Source organism: Bos javanicus, chromosome 10, assembly GCF_032452875.1.
Source record: "Bos javanicus breed banteng chromosome 10, ARS-OSU_banteng_1.0, whole genome shotgun sequence".
In the NCBI taxonomy this organism is placed as follows: Eukaryota; Metazoa; Chordata; class Mammalia; order Artiodactyla; family Bovidae; genus Bos; species Bos javanicus.
In genome coordinates this window covers 72788442-72814418 of record NC_083877.1, presented here as the reverse complement: position 1 = coordinate 72814418, position 25977 = coordinate 72788442, and the positions used below count along the sequence as shown (strand labels likewise).

The 25977-nt window shown below is 43.8% G+C and overlaps 1 long non-coding RNA gene across 1 annotated transcript; it reads left to right on the top strand.

The window, feature by feature from the left end:
* Positions 1-375: 375 nt before the first annotated feature.
* LOC133254791 (uncharacterized) lies at positions 376-9393 on the top strand. Its single transcript, XR_009738765.1, has 2 exons — positions 376-1064; positions 9099-9393. It is a non-coding gene; the product is annotated as an uncharacterized LOC133254791 (long non-coding RNA).
* Positions 9394-25977: the final 16584 nt, after the last annotated feature.

The following is a 25977-nucleotide window of genomic DNA, read 5'->3' as shown; positions in this document are numbered from 1 at the left end:
CTATCACAGGACTTATTACACATGATATAACATTTGCTGGCCAGTTTTTCCTACAAGACTGAGCTGTTAGAAGACAAGTTCATATCTTATCTTTTATTCCCAGTGACTAGCACATTGCCTGACACATGGTAGGCCTTCAAGACCTGAAAACATTATAGGTTTTGAGTCATAAAATGCGGTTTGAATCTTTACTGGACAAAAATCATAGCTTCAAAACATAAACTATAAAAAGTCTCATAATTATTGTAGTGTATCATTGAAGCTGGGAAAACAAATTTTTATGTATAAATTTGGGCAGAGAAAAGTGCCACAAGTAGAAGAAAAGCTCACAGGTAGATCACAGAACAAGGTTTGAAATTAAAACTCTTAAACAAAAATCAAGAGAATGTGTTGATAGTAGAAATTTACTTAGAAGAAATGCTAAAGGAAGTTATTTAGGCAGAAGGAATGTAATCACAGATGGAAACATGGTAATACAGGAAGGAATGCAGAGAAGTGGAAAAGGTAAACATGTGGGTAAAACATAATGAATATTGACTGTTTAAAACAAGAATAATGTTTTGTGGGATTAAAAGTATGTAGAATTAAAACATATGACAACAATAACAATAGCCCAAACAGGAAAATTGGCTTAAATGTTGTAAAGTTGTTTCATTGTCCAAGAAGTATTAGCAGTATTAATTTATAGTATAGTCTAATAAGTCAGTGAGGTGTATTTGCCATGTCTGTGGTAACCACAAAAAGAATAATTAAAGAAGGTATAACTGGGCTTCCCTGGTGATCTGTGGTTGAGAATCTGCCTTGCAATGCAGGTGACATTGGTTCGAGCCCTGGGAAGATCCTACATGCCACAAGGCAGTTCAGCCCACGCGCCGCCACAGCTGCTGAACCCGTGCTCTGAGCTCGTGAGCCACAACTGCTGAGCCTGAGTGCCGCAACCACTGAAGCCTGCAACCAGAGAGGCTACTGCAATGAGAAGCCCTTGTACCTTAACTAGAGAGTAGCCCCTGCTCGTCACAACTGGAGGAGGCCCAAGTACAGCAAAAGACCCAGCACAGCCAAAGGTAAAAAAAAAAAAAAAAAAAAAATTTTTTTAAAAGAATGTATGATCAAGAAGCTAATAGTGGAAATGGAATAATTTTTAAAATACTACATCAACGTAAAAAGGATAGAAGAATGGAGAAAAAGGAATTTTAAAAAAGATGGGACAAATAGTAAACAAAGAAGACGGTAGATTTAAAATCAAATAGGCAGCCATGGTAGGACTCCTGTTCATCACACAGGAAAAACCAGCCTTATCTTGGAACATGTGTGTGGAGGGCAGCAAAAAGAAGATGCCTTGTGCCTTAGGATAAAGATGGAGAGAGAGATTATCAGACAAACTAACTGATTATACCTCCTGAGAATGAGTTTTTCTGAAAGTCTCCTATACCTTCACAATAAACTCTCTTTCTGAGCTAATTTCAGACAGTTCTGTTCCAACCTTCTGTTGCAAACAAATGACCCTTGACTGAGACAGCGGTCATGGTTAATAGGAGCTGAGAAATAGGGTCTCATTAGACTGGCCTCTGGGGAGACAAGAACCAGTGTCTTGGTCATGAAGCTTCTATCACAAGAATGCTTTCATATTCCAGGTTTCTATAGTGATGATTCTTTTTCTTAATATTTTGGAACACCAGACAATCACTCTCTATATTATTAACCTTAATAGAAAAGTGGTCTTGCTTATATATAATCAAATACTGAATTTGTAAAGTAAAAATGTTTCATGCAAAGCAAACAAAAGAAGAATAAAGGCCTCTTGGTTGATTTTTCTACCATGACCATCTGGTTTTATAATTAATGTCTTGCCAGTGTACTAAAATATTTTCTATGTAAATCTTTTACATTCTCACTGCATTTTCAATTAGTCTGTGAATTAAAATTTTGTACCATGAGTCAGCAGTTAAAGCAAACATGTTTTTTCCATTTATCTTCCTTTGGGAAAACCCAGTCCCCAGTGCAGAATGCCTACCATCCTTCAGTTCTTTTCATCAATCCAGATGTCCATAATTACTTCTGGAGGTTACTACAGTGGTTTGCCCTGCCATCTGACACCATCTTTCCCATGATTGCCGGTGTGGCTTCCCTTGCCTTTCACTGTTTCCTGTAAATACTCTTTCTCAGTGAAGAGCCTAACTGTGGTCTGCAGATCATAAGACCTGAAGACACCTCACGCTCATGGGTAGCTTCATATATGAACTGCCCTTTCAGATCCATGCTGGGGCAGAGAGGGTCTGTTTAGGTCCCATTTTAGAAGCGGCAGTCCTCCTCACTGAGCTGTCTTACAGAAAGCTAACATCCTAAGGAGGAGGAAAGATGAAGTTCCAAAGGTCATGTACACAAAATCATGAGGTCCACACGGGGATTACTTATGATAATGTCTTCCAATGTGTGGCCCCAAACCTACCATGACCCTCATCAACATTTGGTTGGCTTTTGACAAATGGCCAGCTAACTGCTGTAGATGCAGGTTAGGAAGGATGCTGAGCATAGTGGCATCTGGTTGTCTAACTATCTGGGCCAGCTTTTCTTGAAGGAGCCCTTTTGAAAGCTGCTCACATTGGCCATCTGGTCACTCTGGATATTCCTTTCTGCCCGCCCCTTTCCACATGCACCCTATAACCATCTTAGTGATGACAGTGTCATGTAGACCTTCATCATAACTGTTACTAAATGCTAGACGGATAGGACCATTTGCCCCTTGTTAAAACTCTACTAAAAGTCATACTTTAGTCTCAGAGCTTTACAGACATTATCTTTAATCCTCACAACAACTTTGCAGATTGGACATCTCTAACCCTGTTTAACATTGGAGGAGGAAATAGCAACCCACTCCAGTGTTCTTGCCTGGAGAATCCCAGGAACGGGGGAGCCTGGTGGGCTGCCATCTATGGGGTCACATAGAGTCAGACACGAGTAAAGCAATGCAGCAGCAGCAGCAGCAACCCTGTTTAACAGGTGAGGAGACTGGCTCAGAGCAGTTAGGTTAACTTGCTTCAAACCACATGGCTAGTTATTTTTTCTTATTGACATGGCTTTTATACATGGGAAAATTAATTTGGTTTGTATGTATTTGCTCAGGATTTGAATAGAGAAGGAAAAATCCTGAACTGCCAACAGTAAATAGAAATCACTTCTTCTAAAGTAAATTCAAATAATATGGGATTGTATCATCCACTGCTTAAAATCTTCCTATTTCACACATCAGAATAATACCTAACTATTGGGTTTGCCTATTTGGGACTCTGAGCTAATGTGCTATCATTTCAGGTACACATATGAAAAGAGTTTTAGGAAAAGTTTCTTATTCTCCACATACTCTAAACATGGATCCCCCTGCCAGTGATCCTAGGATAAGTTGAGCATAAATGAATCTAAACATGTGGATTAAATTTTTCTGGAATACATATGAGCATGTAAACTATGAGGTGGGGGAGAACGAGGGAAAAAGTTTATTCAATCAAAATTACTCAGGAAAAAAATATAATTTATATAATCTGCAGTAGTTCAATAAACTCCCAAAGCCATCAAAACCAATAGCCTCTAAACAACCCAGGCCAGGCACATTAGAAGGAGACAGTGCTTGAAAAAAAATTCAGGCTGAATTCTGTAGTATATTTTGTTTCTAGAATTTTCTCTATGGAAACCAAAAATTTCTTTTAAGAAAATAAGGCCCATTGGTAGGCCCTGAGGAAAAAAAAAATGAGTAAGCCAGCAAAAGCTCATTCTCTTAACAGACCTAGTCAAGTATGTGTTTAATACACAAGAAATTATCATAATTACAAAAATTAACCCGTTCTCTCTTCCTGCTTTCATTGAAGCTACATGGGGAATTTTTTTCACCTTCTTCATACCTAAGGGAAGTCAGATTGTTCTACCCTTTTGTGAGTCCTTCAGTAATTTTCCTGGGATAGGATTGTTTCCACCCAAGCTCTGACCACAGACCACAGACTCAGGCTTCCTACTGATGATCTTTTCTGTTGTTTTGCTTTTAGAGATTGGTTAATTTGTGACTGTCTCTCCTTGCTTTGAAAGCTATTGCAATTGTTTCTATGGTCCCTTGGCTTCAGCTGATTGTTTATAAGTAATTTTTTCCACCTAAATTATAAGATCATTTATTCAATCAATGGATGAATAAATAATTAATAATAGTGCTATGGAAACGCACAAGGTGATATAAGTAGAGGGTAACTGAGGGTGGGGTATAAGTGCTACTTTAGATCAGGTAGTGGGATGGCATCTCTGAGGAGGTGACATTTGAGTTGAAAGACTGAATCATCCAGGAAAACAGAGCTCCAGGCCCAGGGAAGAGTGAGTGCAGAGCCTTGAGGGAACAGAGCATTTAAAGCCATCAGAGAATGCAAAGGTCAGAAGGGTGGTCACGTAGCTAGAAAATAGAGGAAGAGTGGTGGTGAACAGGCTGGGGGATGATGGTGTAGCACAGGTCTTTGTCCAGAAAATACAGTTTAGATCTCATTCTAAGTATAACAGGAAACCATTGAAGCATTTCCAGGAAAGGAGTGATATGCTTTGGGATTTCTGAGATGTTTGTTTTGTATTATTTTGGATTTCTGTTTTTTTAATTATTTTTAATGGAGTATAATTGATTTACAATACTGTGTTAGTTTCAGGTGTACAGCAAAGGGAATCCGTTATACATATATCCACTCTCTTTTCGATTCTTTTCCCATATAGGCCGTTACAGAGTTGAGTTCCCTGTGCTATACTATAGGTCCTTCTTATCTGTTTTATATCTGGGACTTTCCAGGTGGCTCTAGTGGTAAAGAATCCGCCTCTCAATGCAGGTGACAAAAGAGACTCAGGTATACAGTAGTATGTATATGTCAATCCCAATCTCCCGATTTATCCCTCCCTCCTCTCCCTTCACCCCACCCCACCGGTAACCATAAGTTTTAAAAGACCATTTCGGCTACTGGAGAATGGACTGAAGTGGTTCAAGAGTGAAGGCACACAGATTATGCAGAGGCTGAAACAGATGTTCGGTTGGGAAAGAAACTCCTGGTCTCCCTTTCCAGGAAATGATACTAGTATTTAAGTTGACCTTGAAGATCTGCTTGCTCTAAGATCCCAGAGGCTGGAAACTGTTAACTGAAGTTTTCTTAAGCGGTAGAGAGTTGGGTGGGGGATTATCAAAGTAATTTTATTCAGGAGAGCAGCACTTGTTATTAGACCTGTCCCTACTTAATGTATTCTATGCAGTGAGTACATGATTACAGTTAATATATCTTATCAGTCCAACAATCTCATATCTTGGACATTATTAACTCCATTTTTCTCATAAAGAAGCGAAGGCTTGGAAAGTTTAAATGATATCCAAGGTCACAAAGTTAGCAATCATTGAGGATGAGACTTGAACAAATCCCTGCTTTCTCCATGGAAAGGGAGAGAGAGAAAATCAAATAACAAACTCTCAGCCAAAAAGGAAGGAAAGAAAGGAGGCAGGGAAGAGGAGGGAGGGAAGGAGGAAGGGAGGTAGGAAAGGGCCCTTACAGTAGGAAATAAAGTCCTCCTTCCTGAGAGGCAACATTTCCCGTCCAGAACCTCCTCTATGAAGGAAGTGTCTGGCGCAGGCTGAGTGGGAGAGCAAAGGCTCTTTACCTGGGACAACTCAGGGAAGGAGAATATCTTGTAGGGGACCACAATGCCTTCCTCCCTCTGACTGCCTTTTCCATAAATTTAACCAGGAACTTTGCAAAAAACCAAACAACACACAGACAACAAAAAAATAAAAATGAATTAAGGGCTTTACTGTTACTGTTTTTTAAAGAAACACTGACCTAGTGAGAAATCTCTGCAAGGTCCAGGCCAGAGACAGGCTAGCTGGGGACACCCACTGGGATTCCCAAACACACGTGGCCTCCCCTTCCCAAGGGCCCTCGGGTATTTCATCAGCTTGCAGGGATGGGGGAAGACTGCGAGTTGCTGCCTCTCATTTGATTTGGCTCAGAATAAGCAGACCGTCTTTGAATCATCCTCCCCTCGGCTACTGCTGTTTTGCTTTGTGTACTGTTGTGTTATTTTTTCCTGTTCAAAATACACTAATGTCTGGAGGTGGGTTGCCCCAGGGATCCCCTGGAGGATCCCAGATACAGAACGGAGGCTGGAACTTGGATGCCCCTGAACTGGGGGCCAGTGAGCAGGCCAGGGCTGCCCCGCCAAAGCCAAGGCCAGTGGCCCTACCTTCTTCCCATCCCCACCCTGGATGGCAGAGAAAGCTGAGCCCAGCACTCCTTCCCCAGCTGGCAAAGGCAGAGGTGAAACCAGCTCTTGATCTTTAGACAGGTCTACTCTGGGTACAATGCAGTGGGGAACAGAATACATGATGTGCTAAGCCACTTGAGTTGTGTCTGACTCTTTGCAACCCCATGGAGTGTAGCCCGCCAGGCTTCTCTGTCCATGGGATTCTCCAGGCAAGAATACTGGAGTGAGGTTGCCATGCCCTTCTCCAAGAATATATGATAGACGCTATTTATTTCAATATAGATCACATATACAGCCGACCCTTAGAAACAAGGGTTTGAACTGAGAAGACAGAGGTTTGCCTCTCCATGGACTTTTTTCCAGTAAATACCTACTATAGTACTGTAAGATTCATGGTGGGTTGGATTGGTAAATGTGGAACCATGGATATGGAGGGTAAAGTTACAGGCAGATTTTCCACTGCATAGAGATGGTCAGGGCCCCTAACCCCTACTTTCAAGGATCAGCTGTATAATATATAGCATGCTTTATCTCACTTAAGCCTCCCGGAAACTTAACCTGAAGCTCAAAAGGGTTAAGTAACCTGCTTAAGCTCACATAGCTAGTAAGTGGAATGCTGACATTCAAACTCAGATCTTGACTCCAAAAGCCTTGCTCTTAATTTGGATTTGTGCACTGATCCAGCAAATTTATCAGGCACTTACTATGTGCCAGGAAAGGACAAAAACCATGGGAGGTGCCAAGACCCTGAAAAGAGAGTGTTCCTCTGCCACCACACACACATTTCATGTGGAATTTGATTGATGTTTTTTTTTTTTTTTAGATTTCAACATTTATAAGTCTGCTGAAATTAAGATAAGCGTATTTGACTTTTAATTTCAGTTTTTCTGATTGAAAAGTTCTGATTAAGTTCAGTGAGGCTGAACTTTCCTCGCTTGTGTGTGCATGCATTCAGGCACATGGCTTGGGTAAGACAGGCCCAGATGTGACCGTGAAGACAGCAGCAGCCGCCTTCTCTTCCAGAAGCTGGGACCCCGAACAGAGGCCAACAGTCCACTAGTAAGACACAGCATTCCAAAGCGAAGCCTGAGACCTCACTTCAGGTTGCCCCCCACCCCCAACCCCTAGCCCCCGGATCTGCCCTCCTAATAACATGCACACCACACCACCCCACCCCCACCCAGCACTGTCAGACCCCAGAGAAAATTGGGAGGCCAGAGAGCAGGGCTGGCCGAGCAGAGCTCCCTGGGTCATTAGGCTCCCTGGGGTCATTAGGCCTGAGTTGCCCACAGGTGCTACACAGGTGGTCTCAACCCCAAGCGATGACCTCGGAAAAGCCATGGGACCACTCAGCTGCAACCAATCCTCCAAACTGCCTGCCTTCTTGAAGTAGTCCAGATTTCACTTATTAAACATATTAGTCCGAAGTTAACAATTTGTGGTAGTTTCACTATATGGCTGGAAGAATGTAAGGAAAAAGCATTTGTTCTGATGGAAAGGCTTAACCCTGATGGACTCAGTAGCCTTCGTATCCTGCCTTTGAAATAACTGGAAATGGAGGGACTGTTCACAGAAGTGGAGAGTCAGAGAGTAAATCTAACTGGAGTCAAAGAAACACAAACAAAACCCATCCCCTGCTTGGCCCCAACCTGCCATGTGACTCTGAGGACATAGTTTACTGCAGTGACAGCATTTTAAACAGCTGCCCAGAGGAGTTTTAAATAGACTTGATGTAATTCAATGATTTATAGAGCATGGGTTACCAAAATATTAAAGTTCTGAAATGCCCCCAAACCAAGACTGTGGCCTCAGCGTTCCCCACTCTGAACCAAATAATTCTCTGCTTTGGAGTATGGTCTGAGTAGCTCTTTCAGAAAACTGTGGCTGCTTTGAATGAGGGGCCAGAAAAAGATAAACAGTCTCTGATGAATAGATACTTACATTTATTTACACTCAGCTCATCCCAGGATCACTGGCAGGGAGATACATGTTCCAAGTATGTGAAGAATAAGAAACTTTTCCAAAACATTTCTGTGTGAGTGTGTGTGTGTGTATGTGTGCCTGAAATCCTGGCACACAAGCTCACAGTCCTAAATAGTCAACTCTAGTAGTTAGGGTATTTTTTCCTCCATATGAAAAAATACTCTGCCTGTCTTCAACAGCTCAGTCCACAGAAGGGACCAATCTCCAGGAAACAAGCCAGGCAATTTATTCTTTAACTGCACATCAAATCTAAATATTCAAGCAAATTGCAGGGGAATAGTCAAAGAAATAAATCTGGTTAATGAAATGCCCCCAGACCTCTGTATTATAAAATAAGCCACAATTCTGTAAACATTTTATGGCCTTAATCAATATCGCCCTTAAATGCAATGGTCTAAAAATGCACACAAGTTTAGAATTGGAGATCTTTTCCAATCTTCCATTACATTTTTTATTACCTTGGAGCAACCCCACTTTTCCTAATCCTTGTACCTCTCTCGGCCTCAGAGAGAATACCCTGAACCAAGGGCAGGTCTCAGATACTTCTGACAGTTTTGTTTATGTCAAAAATAATGAAAGATGACAGGCTATCGCATTTAGACTTGTAACATGATCATTTGCTTTAGGACTCCCTGCTAAGATTAATTTGGAGACAGGGAAGAAGGAGGAGAATGAGAAGGAGGAAGAAGTCAGGGGAGGGAGGAGGACGCTCCCCGAAAAAGCAAGGGATAGGGATGGGCCACCTGGTAGGGGCTTTTTTTCTCAGCTCAAGGGGCAGGAGAAAATTGACCAAATCTCTGTATGTGGGTTTTTACTTAATGTCTCTTATGTTCTCAATGCTTATTTTGTAGGAGAGCATTACACTGAGAAACAATAGCAACCATCAGTGATAATGCCTCGGGTGTGGAAGGAACTGGTGAGCGAGACCATTGTCTCCGGGGTGCTCATCACCACCACTATCACCAAGCCTACCATCGTCACTGCCATCACCACACCACTACCTCTATCATCATTACCACCCCTTCCACTCTCACCACCACCCCGCCAGTAAGGAAGCATAGTTTCTTTTGGGTAAACTTGTATACCCCTCAAACAGTTACTTGCCCTCTTCCTTTCAATCCAAACTAATTAAACTACAGACTTCAACTTTTCTGTTTTGCAAGGGTCCCTTCTCATCCTCAAGTGAAAGCCCTGACCTACCAAATGGGAAAAATGAACCTCAAGGAGATAACTTCTTTTGTGAAATATGCCTCAGACGTGGGGTTGATAGTTGAAAGAAGCCAAAATAACGCAGTAAGCAAGGACCTTCTCTCTCAGATGGATGTGGGGAACAAGATTTTCTGCTAACACACCTGGATACAGAGACAAAACACTTAAAACTTTAAGCCTCGCATAGAAATTAGCATGCAAAGACTTCTTTTGAAAGAGATACAAAGGCAACGGATCAAGAATCCAAGAAAGGAGGTTTCATATCAAAGGCTGATGCCCAGCAACTGGCTTCCTGAGATACTGGGTTGAAAGGTGTTTTGTTTGTTTGTTTTTTAGGTTCAACAAGAGAAAGGAATTCAAGCATCACATACATGTAGCGCTTAGCTGTTAACTGTATGGCCCTGGCGGTGGAAGGAGGGGAGGGCAGCCAGAAGAAAATGGAGACCTTCCTCTAGTACTTATTTACTACCTCCATTCCTCACCACACCCCCTCCCAGACAGCCCGTGAGTCTGATAATTCCACATTTACATGTGATCACATCCTAATGCACCACCCTCACAGGCTTGGTACCAGGAAATCCACTGGTTCATATTCCCAAACCATACAAAGCCGGAAGTGACCTGAATAGAGGTCTTCAACACCACCAGGACGCGCCCTGCTTGTCTTCGCTGGCATCTGCTTTGCTCTCCCAAAACCACTTTCCCCACACCACTGGCTATGAGTACTGAAAGCATTAGCATCACGCTAACGGAGCAGAGGGGAAAGACTCTTCCTCTTTCCCCACACCATTAGTTTGGAAAAAAAAAAGTCCTAGGGGAAGGACTCAAATTGCCTCAGCTTGAATCATGGGCACATTTCTGCATCAATCACTGGGTGCAGAGGTGGGCCTCAGTGACTGGCCCAGCTCATGGCAGATGCCCACCCTCAACCCATGATTACGGTCAGATAAGTGAAATCCCATAAGAACAAAGCTGCTCTAATTCAAGCCCTATGGTTGTTGGGTCAAAGGGAGGTGGAGGGGAGGAGAGGTTGGTCCCCCCAAAGAAGAATAAGTAAACAGGTATAGCTGCTGGGGCAGATGGTATAAGGAACATGGCCACTTCAATGGGGCCTATTACGGAAGTGATTTGAAAAATCCATAGAGTGATATAACTCAAATATGCAAATATTTTATTATAAAAATATTAATATAGTAATACATTAATTAATATATTATGAAAAATATTATTTTCAGCCCTGAAGACCATGCCAGTTCCAGAGACAGTGTAACAGAGATGTTGATGAGCACTAGTATGAAAGTACAAAAGAATCAAATAGTGAGGGAAGGAAGATGCTTAAAATACAGATTCCTGGTCCCATCCCCAGAGATTCTATTCCCTTTGGTGCCCAGGAATTTACATTTTTCAAAGCCCCTTCCCAAGAGTAATTTGGACAGATCGGGTTCACAGAGCAGACTTTGTGAAACACTGGTCCAGCATTTTATTTGACATCAAAATCCAAGGTGAGACGCATGGCCAGGTTCTAAGGAGAGTGGGAGTGGGCACAGCAAGAAAATTTCATCTGTTTCCAGCTGTCCAAGTCTTTTTCTACTGTTTTCAGTTGTGGGTTGAAATAAACTACCCTCTCTTTCCCAATACCTCAGTTCTAAAGTCTTTTCATCAGAGTCTCAAAAGCCCCATGCCTCCAGCTTCCAGCTAACTCTACTGCCCCTTGCTTTCTCCTGAGAGTGGATACTAAGGCACTCCACCCAATTTTCCTTCAGGGCTAAGGTCTCATCCCCCACCCTTTCCCATCCCTACATCCCACCCAGATGCTGAGGGTATAGCCGGTGAAGGCTGTCAGCTGAGTCCCTTTCCAAGACCTACCCTTAGATTATGGCTTGTCTAAAGTCACATCCCTGGCAGCAACCTGCACTCAGTGACAGATTCATGGAGGATATAAAGACATCCCCTCCTCTGAGAAGGGCGAGTCTGAAGGGCTATTTTAGCTTTCTATGGGATTAGCTGAGTCTCAGTGGTAACTACACTCATCATTACAGTCTAAGCCTCCATCTGCTCAGTCCTGCTCCTTCTACCGCCCTCCACTCCACCCCTTAATGTTGACCCTCAGTGAAGTCAAAGTCGTTCAGTCGTGTCTGACTCTTTGCCACCCATGGACTATACAGTCCATGGATTCTCCAGGCCAGAATATTGGAGTGGGTAGCCTTTCCCTTCTCCAGGGGATCTTCCCAACCCAGGGATCGAAACCAGATCTCCCACATCGCAGGCGGATCCTTTACCAGCAGAGCCGCAAGAGAAGTCCAGACCCTCGGAACTCTCTGCAAAGTCCAAACTTCCTCCAAGCAATGTCCATCTCAGGGTCTCTTTCCCTGGGAACCTGAACTAGAACCCCCTCCAACCCAAGCCCCCCATCCTCCAAAACACTGCACTTCTTCCTCTTATTAAACCCATTCCTGTTTTCAAGCAACAAGCAAGTTTAGCCACAAAGATGATGGGTTAATCTAGGAAGCTACAGGTAACAAATGTGCAGTTCAGAAAAGCTACCTAGAGAGAGAGAGAGACTTCAGGGAAGATGTACAGGTAAGAAAAAGGTGATCCAAGCCAGTCAAATCACCTCAAAGTTCAGGTCCTATCCAAGTGGGAGTGGCCACTCTCCTAGGAGACCACAGGAGGCAGTGCAGGCCAGGGGTGACTGAGTGAGTGAGTGAATGAGTGAAGTGATTTGAGTGAGTGTGTGAGTGCATGTGTGTGTGTGTGTTTGTGTGTGTGTGTGTGTAAAGGCAGGGAGCTTGTTCTTTCCTGGAAAGGACAGGGAGAGAACGGGCCTTGGGGAACTGAGGACAGGCCAAGAACAAACTAACTCAGCTCTGAGAGGAAAGGCGATGTACAGATGGGACATTAGCAAGGATTCTGGATCCCCAGGGTTCAGCGCTGACTCTGTCAATTCTAGCAGTGTGCAAGGACCCACAATTTTTACCTGTGAAATGGGAATAATAATGCCTGCCCAGTGTCTCTCTCCCGGAAATCTTGTGACAAGTGAGAGAATGCACGCAGCCCTCATGGAGCAGCTCCTCTGCACCTGGCCCTACAGGCTCCCTGACCCCAAACCCCACAGTCTCTTCCTGTCCCTCCCCCAAAACTTGGGAGAGCAAGGACCCAGTACTTTCCAAAGTGCTTTTTTCAAAACAGTTGCACCATTTATTGAGCACTTAGGAGCACACCTCCTGCTAAAAGTTTCCATGACAGGGCAGAGTGCCCCAGTCCTGGCAAGTGTTTTCTCCATTTTCTAGAGAAGAAAGTGAGAATCAGAAAGTTTATCAATTTCCCCAGAGTCACATATCTAGTAAGAGGGAATCAGGGTCCGAGCCAGCTCTGGCTGCGACTAGAACTCTCTGCCGCCAGGAAAACCTGTCTGAAAACAAAAGAATGATCCAGGTGTCCCCTCAAATTTCCCCTTGAGCTGTGCTGTGCTTAGTCGTTCAGTCATGCCCGACTCTTTGGGATCCCGTGAACTGTAGCCTGCCAGGCTCCTCTGTCCTTGGGATTCTCAGGCGAGAATACTAGAGTGAGTTGCCATGTCCTTCTCCAGAGGATCTTCCCAACCCAGGAATTGAACCCAAGTCTCTTGCATTGCAGGCAGAATCTTTACTGTCTGAGCCACCAGGAAAGCCCACATTTTCCCTTAACTATGGCATTTTAGGATAAAACTTCTTAGTAGCTAACGGAGTTGGAGAAAGGGTTAAAAATGCAGGCTCCTGTCCAAAAGGCACTGTAACTTTCTCCTTTTGTTGCATTCCAAACACACATGTACTTCCCGCCTGCTGCAGGGCTTGTAACATCCTTGCAGAGGCTGTGGCTTACAACCTATCAGCACCTTCAAGATCAGCCTGGAGAGCAAGAAAAATATTATGTGAGAGGTTTTTCTCTCCTAAAGCCAGTCTTAGGGAACCAGCCATTTTCTGAGGAAAAGCAAGATTGTTGAAGGCCAATACACAGTGGGTTTATTTTAGCCCTATGTGATGCAATAATAATAATAATAATATATTTTTTAAAAAGTGTTGCTTAAGAAAAGGCTGAGAATTGGGACTCGGTTGGCTTGGGTTTAGGAGCTGGTATGCAGCAAAACAGCCAGATGTAGTTCTTTGGGGGAAAAGAAATCTTAAAAGGAAAAATAAAAAAGAAACCTCCCTAGGTTTGGGAAAGGGCAATAAAGCATATGAAGGTGTGTGGTACCATGCCAAAAGCAAAAGAATATTTCACTAAAACCACAACCCCAGTCACATGTTATTACTTATGCTATGGTTGACAATGACTGGCACAGGGCATGAAATAATAATGTCTGGTGGATTTGGCATCGCTCTATGTTAACAGGAAACTGTGTTCTTTTGATTCTGTTGATTGGTTTCCTGCTGAAGGCCATCCATGACAGAGCAGGGAGTATACAAGACTATTGTCTAATTTCCATTTTTCCCAGTGCCTCTTGCTTCTGGCAGGGGAAGCTGGCAGCCTTCATTTGACATGATCAGGGCCCAGTCTTGCAATAATGCATGCGAGACTGGTTGTAAATGTTGCATTTAGCAGATTGGTTAGGGAAGGAAGAAATCACTGAAACGCAGAAGCGTACACATGTTCAAACAAGCACAGATGAAGCACCATTTGTTCTGTGGCAAATGCACAGACTCCATTCATTCCCTGCCATCAACATCCAGGGGCCATGTCACAATGTAGCCGAAGGACTGCCTCCCATGGAGACCTGGCACTGTTTCAAAGGGTTAGACCATCATGAGGGAGGAGAAGGAGAATAGGTGGGGTTTGGCTGCGCCTGGCTCTCCTTCCTCCATGATTTCTAAGCCAGATGATCTGAGAAGTCGTGAAACCTTGGTCGAGAGTAGCATGGCTGGGCCTAAGCCTGAGAAAACGTTCGTTGATTAGTCAGCAGCCTCTGCCAGGCCACGTCCATGTACATTCTTGGTGTGCGTAGTAACATCATGGATAGAATTTTATATTTGTTGGATATAGTGCATATTTTTTCATTGATTTGATTTCAGGGTGGTATTGGGAGCAATTTTTGCTTTGGCCTTCTATTATTTTAATAGCATGTTGGTAATAAAGTAATTCTCTTTAAAATGATGAAAGCGGGGAATTCATGTTAATAATGAGCATTGGCTGGACCCTGGGAAGGCAACACAGCTAAGTGCCAGGATATCTTCATCCCAAGCATCCCGCTCTGCCCCTCCTCAACCACCCACCCACCAGCAGGGATAGGAATTCTCTCATCTTTGATCAGAGACAAGATGAGCTTCAGAGTCTCACCCCGAATGTCTCGTAACTCTGGTCACTGACCTGGCCCAGTAACACACCCGACACTCCATCTCCTCTTTCAAGCCATAGTAATGGTAACAACAACAGTTTAAGAATTTATTTCATTTTCAGGTAAGAAATTGCAGGTCACACAACATACACAAGAGCTAAGTTACAGGAATGGACTCAATCACAGATTCAGCTGGGGGTAGCTTAACTCATGTCTTTGGACCACCCGCAGCTAACAGCCTTCTTAGTCCCTGATCTGTAAAACCCAAATCCTTTTTGCCAAAGCTGTAAGTACAACATCTCCACTTCCCTGCGTGCATACCAGCACATCAGGCATACACACATGGGCACCCCACCTTCCCAGGCTGAGTTCTAGGTCAAAACCACACCCTCGGCAACCATCCAAGTTCTGATCTGGCCACTCCCTTGACTGACCTTGATGGGTGGCCTGGGGACACTAGGTGTGGCTAGAGCCAGATGGACAGAAAGAGGAGCCAAGACCCCACCAAAAGGATGAAGCTTCCTGGGAGTGTACAGGGCAGCAGGGAGAAGCAAACCAACCCTCTCCAGGTTACTCTTGTGGGCGAGGGTGCCAGGGGAGGGACAAACTTTGAGGAGACACCCATCTGGAGGACAGTGATTAAGAAGCAAGTTGCTGGGGAGAAGTAGCTGGTGCTGCACCTTCATCGCAACTGGAAATCGAGAACCAGCGCCAGAGCTTGTCCCAGCTCCCTTTGTCTTAGCATCACTCACTCTCACCCCTCTTCCTAAAGCCTCAGTCAGCCTTTAGCTGAAACCTTCATGCGGCTGTGCCTCTCCTTCCATGTTTGTTTTCCTCTCCCCTCCCCGCCACCTCTCTTCTGTCTCTCCTTATTGTCATATTCTGCTTTCCTGTCTTGCATAAAGACTTGGCTGCAAGCTGCCTGTCCAGGATGGATAGGTGTGCAGTGGTCCCTGGAGGTCAGTTGGGAGGATGCACCCAGAGGGTGGGCCAGAAGATAAGGTCCAGGGGGCAGCCAGGTGGCCAGGGATGTGGGGAGGGAGTGGGCATGTCAGTCCTGGATTTAGAGAACAGGGCACGGTGAGGCAAAACTGGCCTCGCCCTCAGCAGGCGGGCAGTCAGGCAGTGCTCTTCCTCCAGGGCCTCCTGGCCCAGCCTCTGAAAGCCAGCATCACTCAGGTCGCAGGAAGCATCTTAATCCTTCTGTCTGACTTCTTCAAGGTTCAGTGAGATGCTAGGCTCCTGGCCACTCACTGCAGCCCCTGCCTTTGGTTTATTTCTGTCTTTCCCAGTACCCACGCTCTTCGCAAGTGTGCCTGTTTCATTCATGATGGAGAACCTTGCCCTGGGTCTCCCCGTGTTCAGTTCTCCATCCATGCAGCCTGTGGGGCTGCCTGCCTCTCCAGGGCCAGGTAGTGGCACGTCTGGATGGGAGTCCAGATCGCTGGCTCCTGGTCCTTAGCTCTTTCTGCTTCTTAGCACCATCTGCCCACACTGCTGCCTGGTGGCTGCAAATGGTCATTTTGTAGGAAATGGCCTTGGAACCATTCTTCTAGGTCAAGCAGAAGTGAAGCTAATCTAGTGCAAAGTGTTTTCGGTTTGTTTGGTTTGGTTTTTCTGTTGGTTTGGAATCCTACTGGACTTGGGATATGGCTTTTCCTACCTCCAGATATACAATGAGATTTACATTAGGAAGGCTCTTAACCTCAGGTGAGGCTTCAAACTCACATAATAGGAGGATCCAGGACTTCAATGGGGCTCCTTTATTTTCTTTTCCCAGGCAGCTCCACACCCCTGCTGGTTCTTCTAGAGATGGGATCCCATGTATGGAGTCAGGTATCTATAAGAGCCTGGACTCCAGACAAACTTGGAAGAGCTGAAGCAGAGTGCCCTTGACGGGACCCTTCACTCCCCCTCCCCTCAGGCAAAGTACACAGACTTGCAACATCCTGCAGGGACATTCTGAATGCATTTCTGTTAATTAGTCAAAATGGCTGGACCAAAAGATGCTTTTTTATTCACTCTGTAGTCTTTCTCTTCTACTGGGATCAACCCTACCAGGCAGGACTTTGTGTTGTCTGGTTGCCTAGAATAGAATCTGGAACATGGAAAGCACTCAGTAAGTACCTGCAAAATAAAGGCGTGAACAATGGCTCCACTCCTAGGTTCTAAATTTCTGTAACCGCGCTAAGAGGCCCGAGGCCAGAGTCCATCTGTGCCGCCCATATCCCTTCAACACCAGAGAGAGAGCCCAGGTCTACCTGTCCCATTGGAGCTAGATGATTCTTGCCTCCTCAATGTCCTTCCTTTTCTGCCTTGTTCGCCTTGCCATTCTTACATGTCTTTAAACTATCCTACCAATAACTCAAGTGATCCTGTTTCCGCTGATGTTTCCAAACTACCAGCCATCGTGCCATTTTCCCTTCAGTTTGTATCTGGTGAAAAAAAAAAAAAAAAAAATTCCTCCCAGAAATGTGACTCAGAGGTAATCAACGTAAATGTCATCCGAGGCCAGAGGGAATATCTCAGCCATGAGTCACATCCCCTCTGTTGAGAACCTGGGTTTCAGTCAAGGCAGAAAGTTTGAAAATCCAGCCCCAGAAACATCCTGTTCCTCCCCAGTCCCATGCCCACTGGCTGCAGGAATCTCGCCCTGTCACTCCTCACTGATGCCTTGACCACATCAGGTGGTGCCTCAGGCTGCCCTCCCTTCCCCGCAAGCATTAGTGGCTTCCCGGCAGGAACCAGCTGCATCTCCTCTCCAAGGACAGGGAGGCATAGCCCACCATGGGCTCAGGGCCAGGGTACCTCCAACCTCCCACTCCAGCTGGAAACAGGACATGAAAGGCACAGGTCGGGAAGGACCCATGGCCACCGAGTTCAAAGGGCACATTCACAAAGTTAAAAATAATAAAAATGTTCCAGCATTTAGATTGCTCTGGTTTCCTTATTCTTTCTCTTTTCCTCTTAAACTTATCGACTGGTCCCAATGCATGAACTTAAAACAAGACACAAGGAAGGAAAGAAGGGAAGGAAGGAAGGGAATATATATAAAGGTCATCAGACCATGCAGGAAGGTGACACCCAGGCACTCGCTGTGGAAATAGAAGGGAACCAAGTCTGTACTCAAACTTGAAAGGCAGTGACAAGGTGAGAAATTGTTTTCCAGGTCACAGAAAGGTCACTGACAAGTTTCCAGGTCTCCGCTAAGGAGGAAAACGATTGAGGCTTGACTAAGACTGTGGATAACCTTGAACGGGAGAAGCAGACAGCACAGGGTCAAGTGCACAGGCTGGGAGCCAGGCAGTTCCTGGTTTCAAATTGTAAGAAGCAAACGAAAGAAACCATGTAAAAAGAATGATCCTGGCACATAATCGGCCTTCCACATGGAACTGTGGAATGAATGAATGAACATGTGAATGCTTCTCCAGTGCCTGAGGCACAGGCAGCTAGCCGATCACACAAAAGTAGCAGGAGCCATATCCCCTGAGCTCTTTGCTGAAAACTTTTGGGATCCCTTTCTGTTACTGAGCCGGGGTTTAACTGACAGTAGTCAGGACACCAGAGGGCCAGGAGGAAGAGGAAACTCAGATACACCCAGAGCATCTCCTCCTGCAATCCTGGTGATGGCTACACCACAACAGCCCAGACAACAGTGAAAAGTCACTGTCTCCAGAAAGGTCCATGTCTAAAGGGGTGCAAACCAAATCCCTCTGAAGATCCCAAGAGTTCTTAGTTCTGCCTGGGGACTTTCTTGGCTAGCCCTAGCAGGTCCTAGAAGCTATCTCCTTTATCCTGTGTCTGCATCACTGCTCACTACAGGCAGAACCTCCGACTTTATGGGCAAATCTTGAAATTCAGGGTACCTTCTATCTGAAGTTGGTTAATTTACAAGTCAAAATGTGGCAGAAATTTTCCCAGAGCTGGGAGAGAATTTGAACATTATCCAGGCTACCCTGCATTAGCCAGGTCTCTGCATTACTCGAAAAACCCATCTCAAACTACTTTAAGCCAAAGAAGAAAATTTCCTGGCTCACAAAACCAAACTTCCAGAAGACAGGAGTAAAATTGGCTTTAGGAACTGCTAGGACCAGGAACTGAAAACCTGGTCAGAACTCGTATCTAAACTTCTGGCAGTTCCAGGCTCATATCCAAGCTTTGAGATGTTCCAGCTTCAGTTTTTCCATCTGTATAACTGGAATATTAACGTTCCTGTCTACTTCACAGCATTATTATAGAGATCAAGTGAGAAAATACATGAACAGAGGTACGATGTATAGTCTGGGATAAACACTTGTTTTGAAAACGCAAATTTACTCCAGTTAGGTGAGTATATTATGGAACAATTTGTGCATACCGTAGATTTCTCATGGATAATTTTTGTCTGTGAGAATGTTAACTGCACCCGGGTGGACTGAGTCTTGTAGGACAGGACGCACCCAGGCACACACTTCACACATCTACCCTCTACCTTGAAGCTGTGTTGTCCTACACACCCTACATACCCTAACCAAGTGTGTTGTCCTCCAAGGCTGTGTTTCACTATTCTTTCACACTTGTTAGTAGTTGAAAAGAAACAACACACTTTCACACTTTTCTGTAGTTGAAAAGAAACAACAACTCATTCAGCATTTGAAACATGTCTGAGCATCCTGGTTCAAAAACACCAAACAGGTCATGAGAAAGAAAAGCTTTGTGTACTAAGGAAAAGCGTTATGTGAAAACAGCATTTTGAAAGACTCATGAGAACACCTGACATTTTCCAAGCAACAAGCATAAAAGAATCCACAATCCCATGATGAGAAAAGAAACATCTATAGACGGAACTCTAAGTGCTAAAAAGTTGGTAAGAATAAGACCTAAATTTGGAAGAGATGGAAAAGATGAGCATTGTTGAGACTGAAAACCAAAGAGTGAAAGATGGCGGATGACCTTTCTCACAAAAAGAACACACTATCTGTATACAAAGACCTTCATGAAAAACGCTATATTCTGCAGAAGTGGCACTTTCTAGTACTGTAAGTAGCTAGGTGGGTACTTTCAAATATTGCTACAATTTTCAAAGCTTTCAGCTGTTAGACAAAGCCCCAAGAGCAGATGAGAAAGCCATGAGAGAATTTCCAGCAGGGATTCCAGAAGTTAACTGAAAAAGATCATCAGTTCAGTTCAGTCGCTCAGTTGTGTCCGATTCTTTGTGACCCCGTGAATCGCAGCACGCCAGGCCTCCCTGTCCATCACCAACTCCTGGAGTTCACTCATACTCACGTCCATTGAGTTGGTGACGGCATCCAGCCATCTCATCCTCTGTCATCCCCTTCTCCTCCTGCCCCCAATCCCTCCCAGCATCAGAGTCTTTTCCAATGAGTCAACTCTTCGAATGAAGTGGCCAAAGTATTGGAGTTTCAGCTTTAGCATCAGTCCTTCCAGGACCCAGGACTGATCTCCTTTAGAATGGACTGGTTGGATCTCCTTGCAGTCCAAGGGACTCTCAAGAGTCTTCTCCACACTACAGTTCAAAAGCATCAATTCTTTGGCACTCATACATGGATTTAAATTTTCAATTTCGGTGAAGATGGTATCTATTATACCATAATATAAATGCATAATTCAAAAGGCCTATATTTCAAAGTCAGAAAAATAAGCTCCAGGATTTCAAGACTGAAAATTTTGATAACCTTCCTTCTATCACTTCATAATAACTCACAAGCTGCAAAGCCCACTTCCACAAGCAAATTTCTGGTTTTTTTCAAGATAAGGTACCATATTTATTGTGGTATTTACATATTTCTTAATTATTTAACATGAGACTGTGCCATCATTTTTATTAGATTCCTATCTTTTTTTTAATGTCACTAACAAAGCTTTTAGGTATTGTACCTTTGATCCATTTTCAATAAACCCTGTAGTTTTTATTGTGCAATTTTGCATAGTGAGGTGAGTTTTAGGCATGCACGTGTTGAGCCATAGCAACACTGACTGTACTGTAATTAAATATATAAATGTACTAGGATGTTACTATCTGGATCTTTTCATTCCCACTCAACTATGGTTTGGCCACTACAGGCTACAGGTGTGAACTCCTAAATTAAACTTGTCTCTCCTATCTGGGCCCCGGACCAGAGCCTCCCAAGATCTACTTCATTCCTTGAGGTCCTCAGGGCTGAATCAAACATCTTGAAAACCCTACACTGCACAGCACCTTTTGGAAGAACTGCCCAGAAACCCCATTCATCCTTCGGCAGCATGTTATTTCATCTCCGACTCCATCAATCTTATTCTTTTTCTCTGAAGCTACCTGCCAGAAGCCTTGTATATCTGTGCAGTTCCTATTGTTTGCTTTCTATTGAACAAGCACCTCTTCGCTTTCTCCACTGTTAAGCAGTGCTGGCTGAGTCGACAGGGCTGAATGGAAGTTGGTGCCCCTTCCTGAGTAATGAAGGAAGCAGCCCTGGAAAGCCAGTATTGTGCTTACGGGACCCAGACACACATTTTCAGGAGCCTGGGTTGTGGGCTGAGCATCCTCCAGACTTTCCGTGGCCTGTTTGGAAAGGCTTGGCTCTTCTGCAAGACTCGGCAGACCTGTCCGTGCAAAAAACACCTGGGACCAGCCCTGCAGGAGGTGAGGAGAACAGGCTGGAAATCAGACCCACGGCCACCTAGCAAACCACATTTCAACCACTGCCATTTGTGAAACGCTTTTCCTGGGGAATTTTATTATTCTTTCCTGACTACCTAACACATGTCAGAGTTTGGAGAGTTAAGGAAATCCCCCACTGTGTAAGCTTTATTTTACTTTAAAAAGTGAGTTTCTAGCCCTTCCTGTTTCTAAACTCCAGTAGCTTTGTCTACATAAGAACACCACTGTGCAGCTCAGCTAAGACAACCCCAGAATGAAAGGTGTAAATTATGTCACTCCAAAGAGGCAGTGACTTTAAAACTCTTTCAGTACGAAAGGTGGCGATCAATAGAATTCTTCTCAAGTTCGACTTTGTTTAACCCTTTAGTTCAGCTGAATTGTGTGTGGTTTAGGAGTGGGGTTTTCAAGGGGATAACATTGAACTTGACTAGCAATTAGGAGAACTGCTTTCTTTTATTTTGTAAATAGAGGAACGCTTTTTAAAAATTGCAGTATAATTGATTTACAATATGTTCATTACTGCTGTTTAGCAACATGATTCAGTTATACATGTATATACATTCTTTATATATATGTTTTTTCCATTATGGTTTATCATAGGATACTGAATATGAACTATATATTCAGAGAACTGAATATGTAGTTCTCTGTGCTCTACAGAAGGACCTTGTTTATCCAGGAGAATTGCTTTTGATTCTGTATTCATCTCCTGACCTCTTTGCATGTAGATACTTCAGCTCTAAATCACAGACCACAATAACATAATACCAAACTGTATTTACCGCCAAAGTGAAAAAGGTACTGTTTACAACCTGAAGGAAGGATGCATGCTGGGAAAGGTGTTTGTGTGGAAACATTTGAATTAGAAGTGCAGCTACATCAAAGGTCAGGGATTGGCCTCAGAACATTCCTGCTTGGAAAGATGGTAGAGTCTGTGGTGCCAGGCTGCCTGGGTTTGATTCTTGGCTCTGCCATCAATGAGTCACCTGACCTTCAGGAAGTCACCTTCTGTTCTTTTTTGCCTTAACTGTAATATAAGCATCATAGTGACACCTGACTGCTAAGCCATTATAAACATTCAATGGAGAGTTCAGGAAAACACCAGGTACATAGTAAGCACTCAATAAATATTTGCTATTTTTGAACATCTCAAACAACCTTGTGAACAGTCTAGAATAATATGTAGTTTTACTCAAACATAGGTACTGTGGTTATTTGTCTAAAATGTGTTATTCTAATAATAATACCTTTCTCATAAAGTTATAGTAAAAATAAGGAATTAACACATGTAAGGTACCCGATACATAGTGGGCACTCAATAAATATTACATGTTTTGAACATCTCAAACTGTATCAACTAGCTCTAGGATAATATTTGAAGGAGATTCAAAAATATTTATTCTTCAGATTTTATGAAAGGTACAGCCCTTAGTCCTTTCTTTCTATTGGGTCCAAATGCAGGTTTTGCTTCTGATAAATGCTTATTTTCAACCCTGAGTTCATGAGGTTATACTTGAAGTAATCACAGTCAAATGTTGGTTGTTTACATTGAAAGAGAAGCAGAAACACACAGAGAGCAGAAATCTATAGAAAATACACCGATTCCCCCAAGAATTTGCTGGGCCCCGCCCTCTCCTGCAGGGAGCCTGCTCGCCCAACCATGGGCAGTGGACCCCTGGAGCCTACTCCTCCCAGCCTGCCAGAGCTGGTTTTGCACATTTTTTCCCAACTCCTCTTCAAGGGCCTTCTGCTTCAAGATGGGAGCCTAAAATTAGTGAGGGTGTTTACACCATGAAAATTGGCCAATGCAACAAACTTGAGATTCCTTTTCTGGACAGCCATTTGAAAAACATTTACTAGCCCATGCTGCGTGGTGGTGCCAGAAACTTTGTCCCCTCTTGTCTGAATGCTCGTTCCAGAGATCTTCTGCAGGCTATGGACCATCTGCCACCCCTGCTGCTGGCTCCACTGTGGGAGTGTCATAACCATCTGGCCCCTCTGCAGAGCTGTGGTCCTCTTGATGGGCGGCCTGCCTCTTCCCTGGGGAGAGAAGGAGGCAGGAGGACTCCCTCCCTCTTGCCACTTTACCCCCTCAGTCACCACAATATGAACACACAGGCTGCAAACCACAGGCAAAATTTCTTTACTAATGGGTTAATGCACATTGAGAAAGAAATTATAGTGTAAGAGGGACAAAGTCTGAAGTTGAAGTCAATTTGGACTTTGTGGGTTCAGAGCCCATCCCCAGGGAGGAAACTTCATCCCTCTTCCTAGGAAATCTCTATACCTCCCCCTACCCATGGGAAGAGGTCTCACTCTCAGAATGCTTATGGAGAGCTACAGTTTGAATGACTTCCTCCCCAACCACCTTCAGTAGAGTGGACACAAATGCTTATTGCCACCTCTAAGTGAAACAGGAGGGAAGGAGACAGGGCACAACCTTTAAAAGAATGACATGTCCATATCTCATGACAAAGACTGGTTGGAACCAACTGAGTCCAAAATGGCAGAAGATTTGACTTCCAGTGGACCTTGGGCCTCATCATAAGCTCATTGTAATACATTAGCACGCTAAATGGCACTTCCACCAAGCATCATGACAGTTCTGAGCCCAACCCTAAAAGGCCAAAATGGGAGTGGCGGCCCAATTCCTGGAAATCTCTGCCCCTTCCCCTAAAATAATTGGAATAATCCTCCCACTCATTAGCCTATGAAATAACCCATCCCATTAAAACTAACCACTTCATATTTCGAGGCTCTTGCACTTTCTGAGATGACCCACACTTTGTGGAGTGTGTTTCTCTCTAAATAAATCTACTTCTTACCAATCACTTCATATCTAAATTCTTTTGCAATGAAACAAGAACCTTAAATTCACGACGAACATAAGCATGGAGAGCAATGGAGACATGAACATGTGTGCGCTCAGTCATGTCTGACTCTGCTACTCTAATAGCCCACTAGGGCCTTTGTTCATGGGATTTTCCCACAAGAACACTGGAGGGGGCTTCCGTTTCCTCCTAAAGGGGATCTTCCAGATCCAGGGATCAAACCTGCATCTACTGCATTGGCAGTCAGATTCTTTACTGCTGAGCCACCTGGGAATTGCAGAGACATGAATTTTGTTGTTGTTCAGTCACTCAGCCATGTCCAAGTCTTTGCGACCCCACAAACTAGATCGACTACACCAGCTTTCCTGTGCTTCACCATCTCCTGGAGCTTGCTCAAACTCATGTCCATTGAGTTGGTGAAGCCATCCAATCATCTCATCCTTTGTCATCCCCTTTTCTTCTTGCCTTCAATCTTTTCCAGCATCAGGGTCTTCTCTAATGAGTTGGCTCTTTGCATCAGGTGGCCCAAGTATTGGAGCTTCACCTTCAGCATCAATCCTTCAGGATGAATATTCAGTGAATATTCAGGATTGATTTCCTTTAGGATTGACTGGCTTGATCTCTTTGCAGTCCAAGGGATTCTCAAGGGTCTTCTCCAAAACCACAGTTGAAAAGCATCAATTCTTTGGCATTCAGTCTTCTTTAAGGTCCAACTCTCATATCTATACATGACTACTGGAAAAACCATAGACTTGACTATATCCAATTTTGTTGGCAAAATAATGTCTCTGCTTTTTAATAATCTGTCTAGCTTGGTCATAGCTTTTCTTCCAAGGAGCAAACATCTTTTAATTTTATGGCTGCAGTCACCATCTGCAGTGATTTTGGAACCCAAGAAAATAAAGTCTGTCACTGTCTCCATTGTTTCCCCATCTATTTGCCATGAAGTGATAGAACGAGATGCCATGATCTTAGTTTTTTAATAATTTCATGGATGAGGGTGGGTGTGAATCCTTGAATGAAGGTTTACTTTGCAACCTTCCCACAGTAAAAGAGATACAGGACTGCCAATTTTATATTAATTGACCTCTTAAAGTAAGTACCTCTCCCAAAGACAAATATTAAATTTTCTCAGAAGCACTACAATCTCAACTCTGGCTGTACATGAGAATCACACAGGGAGTTTAAAAAAAAAAAAAAAAAAACTGGGTTTCTCACAAAGTTGGGTTTGGACCCAGCCCTTCTTATTTTTTAAGACTTATCAGGTGACTCTAATGTGCAGACACATTTGGAAACCACTGGTCTAAATCCACAGAAAAGAATGACATTTTCCTAATTAGCAGGCCTGGCCTCAGAGCAGAGGGCCTCTATCCTTATATCATGGAATTCTCTTGATTACCAGGGAAAAGAATTGGTATTGATTAAATTCTTTTAATTTAGCAGTCCCCCTCTGATTGGAATGGGACAGAGGGGGAAAGAAAAATTATCAGTCCTCTCAACATGCAGTTTACTTAATCAATAATCTTTCTATTTTGCCTAAGGATTCAGATATGAACTAGAAGTTTTCTAACTGCAAAAAGGTAGCACAGATGATCAATTTAACCTTGTTTCTTTTTCCTATCTTTTCCCTCTTTGAGGCTGTAATCATCAGTTATGAAGAGAACCAAGAGCATAATGTTGTAAATCAACTAAGAGAGAAAGAAAGTGGACTCGCTCAGTCGTGTCCGACTCTTTGTGACCTC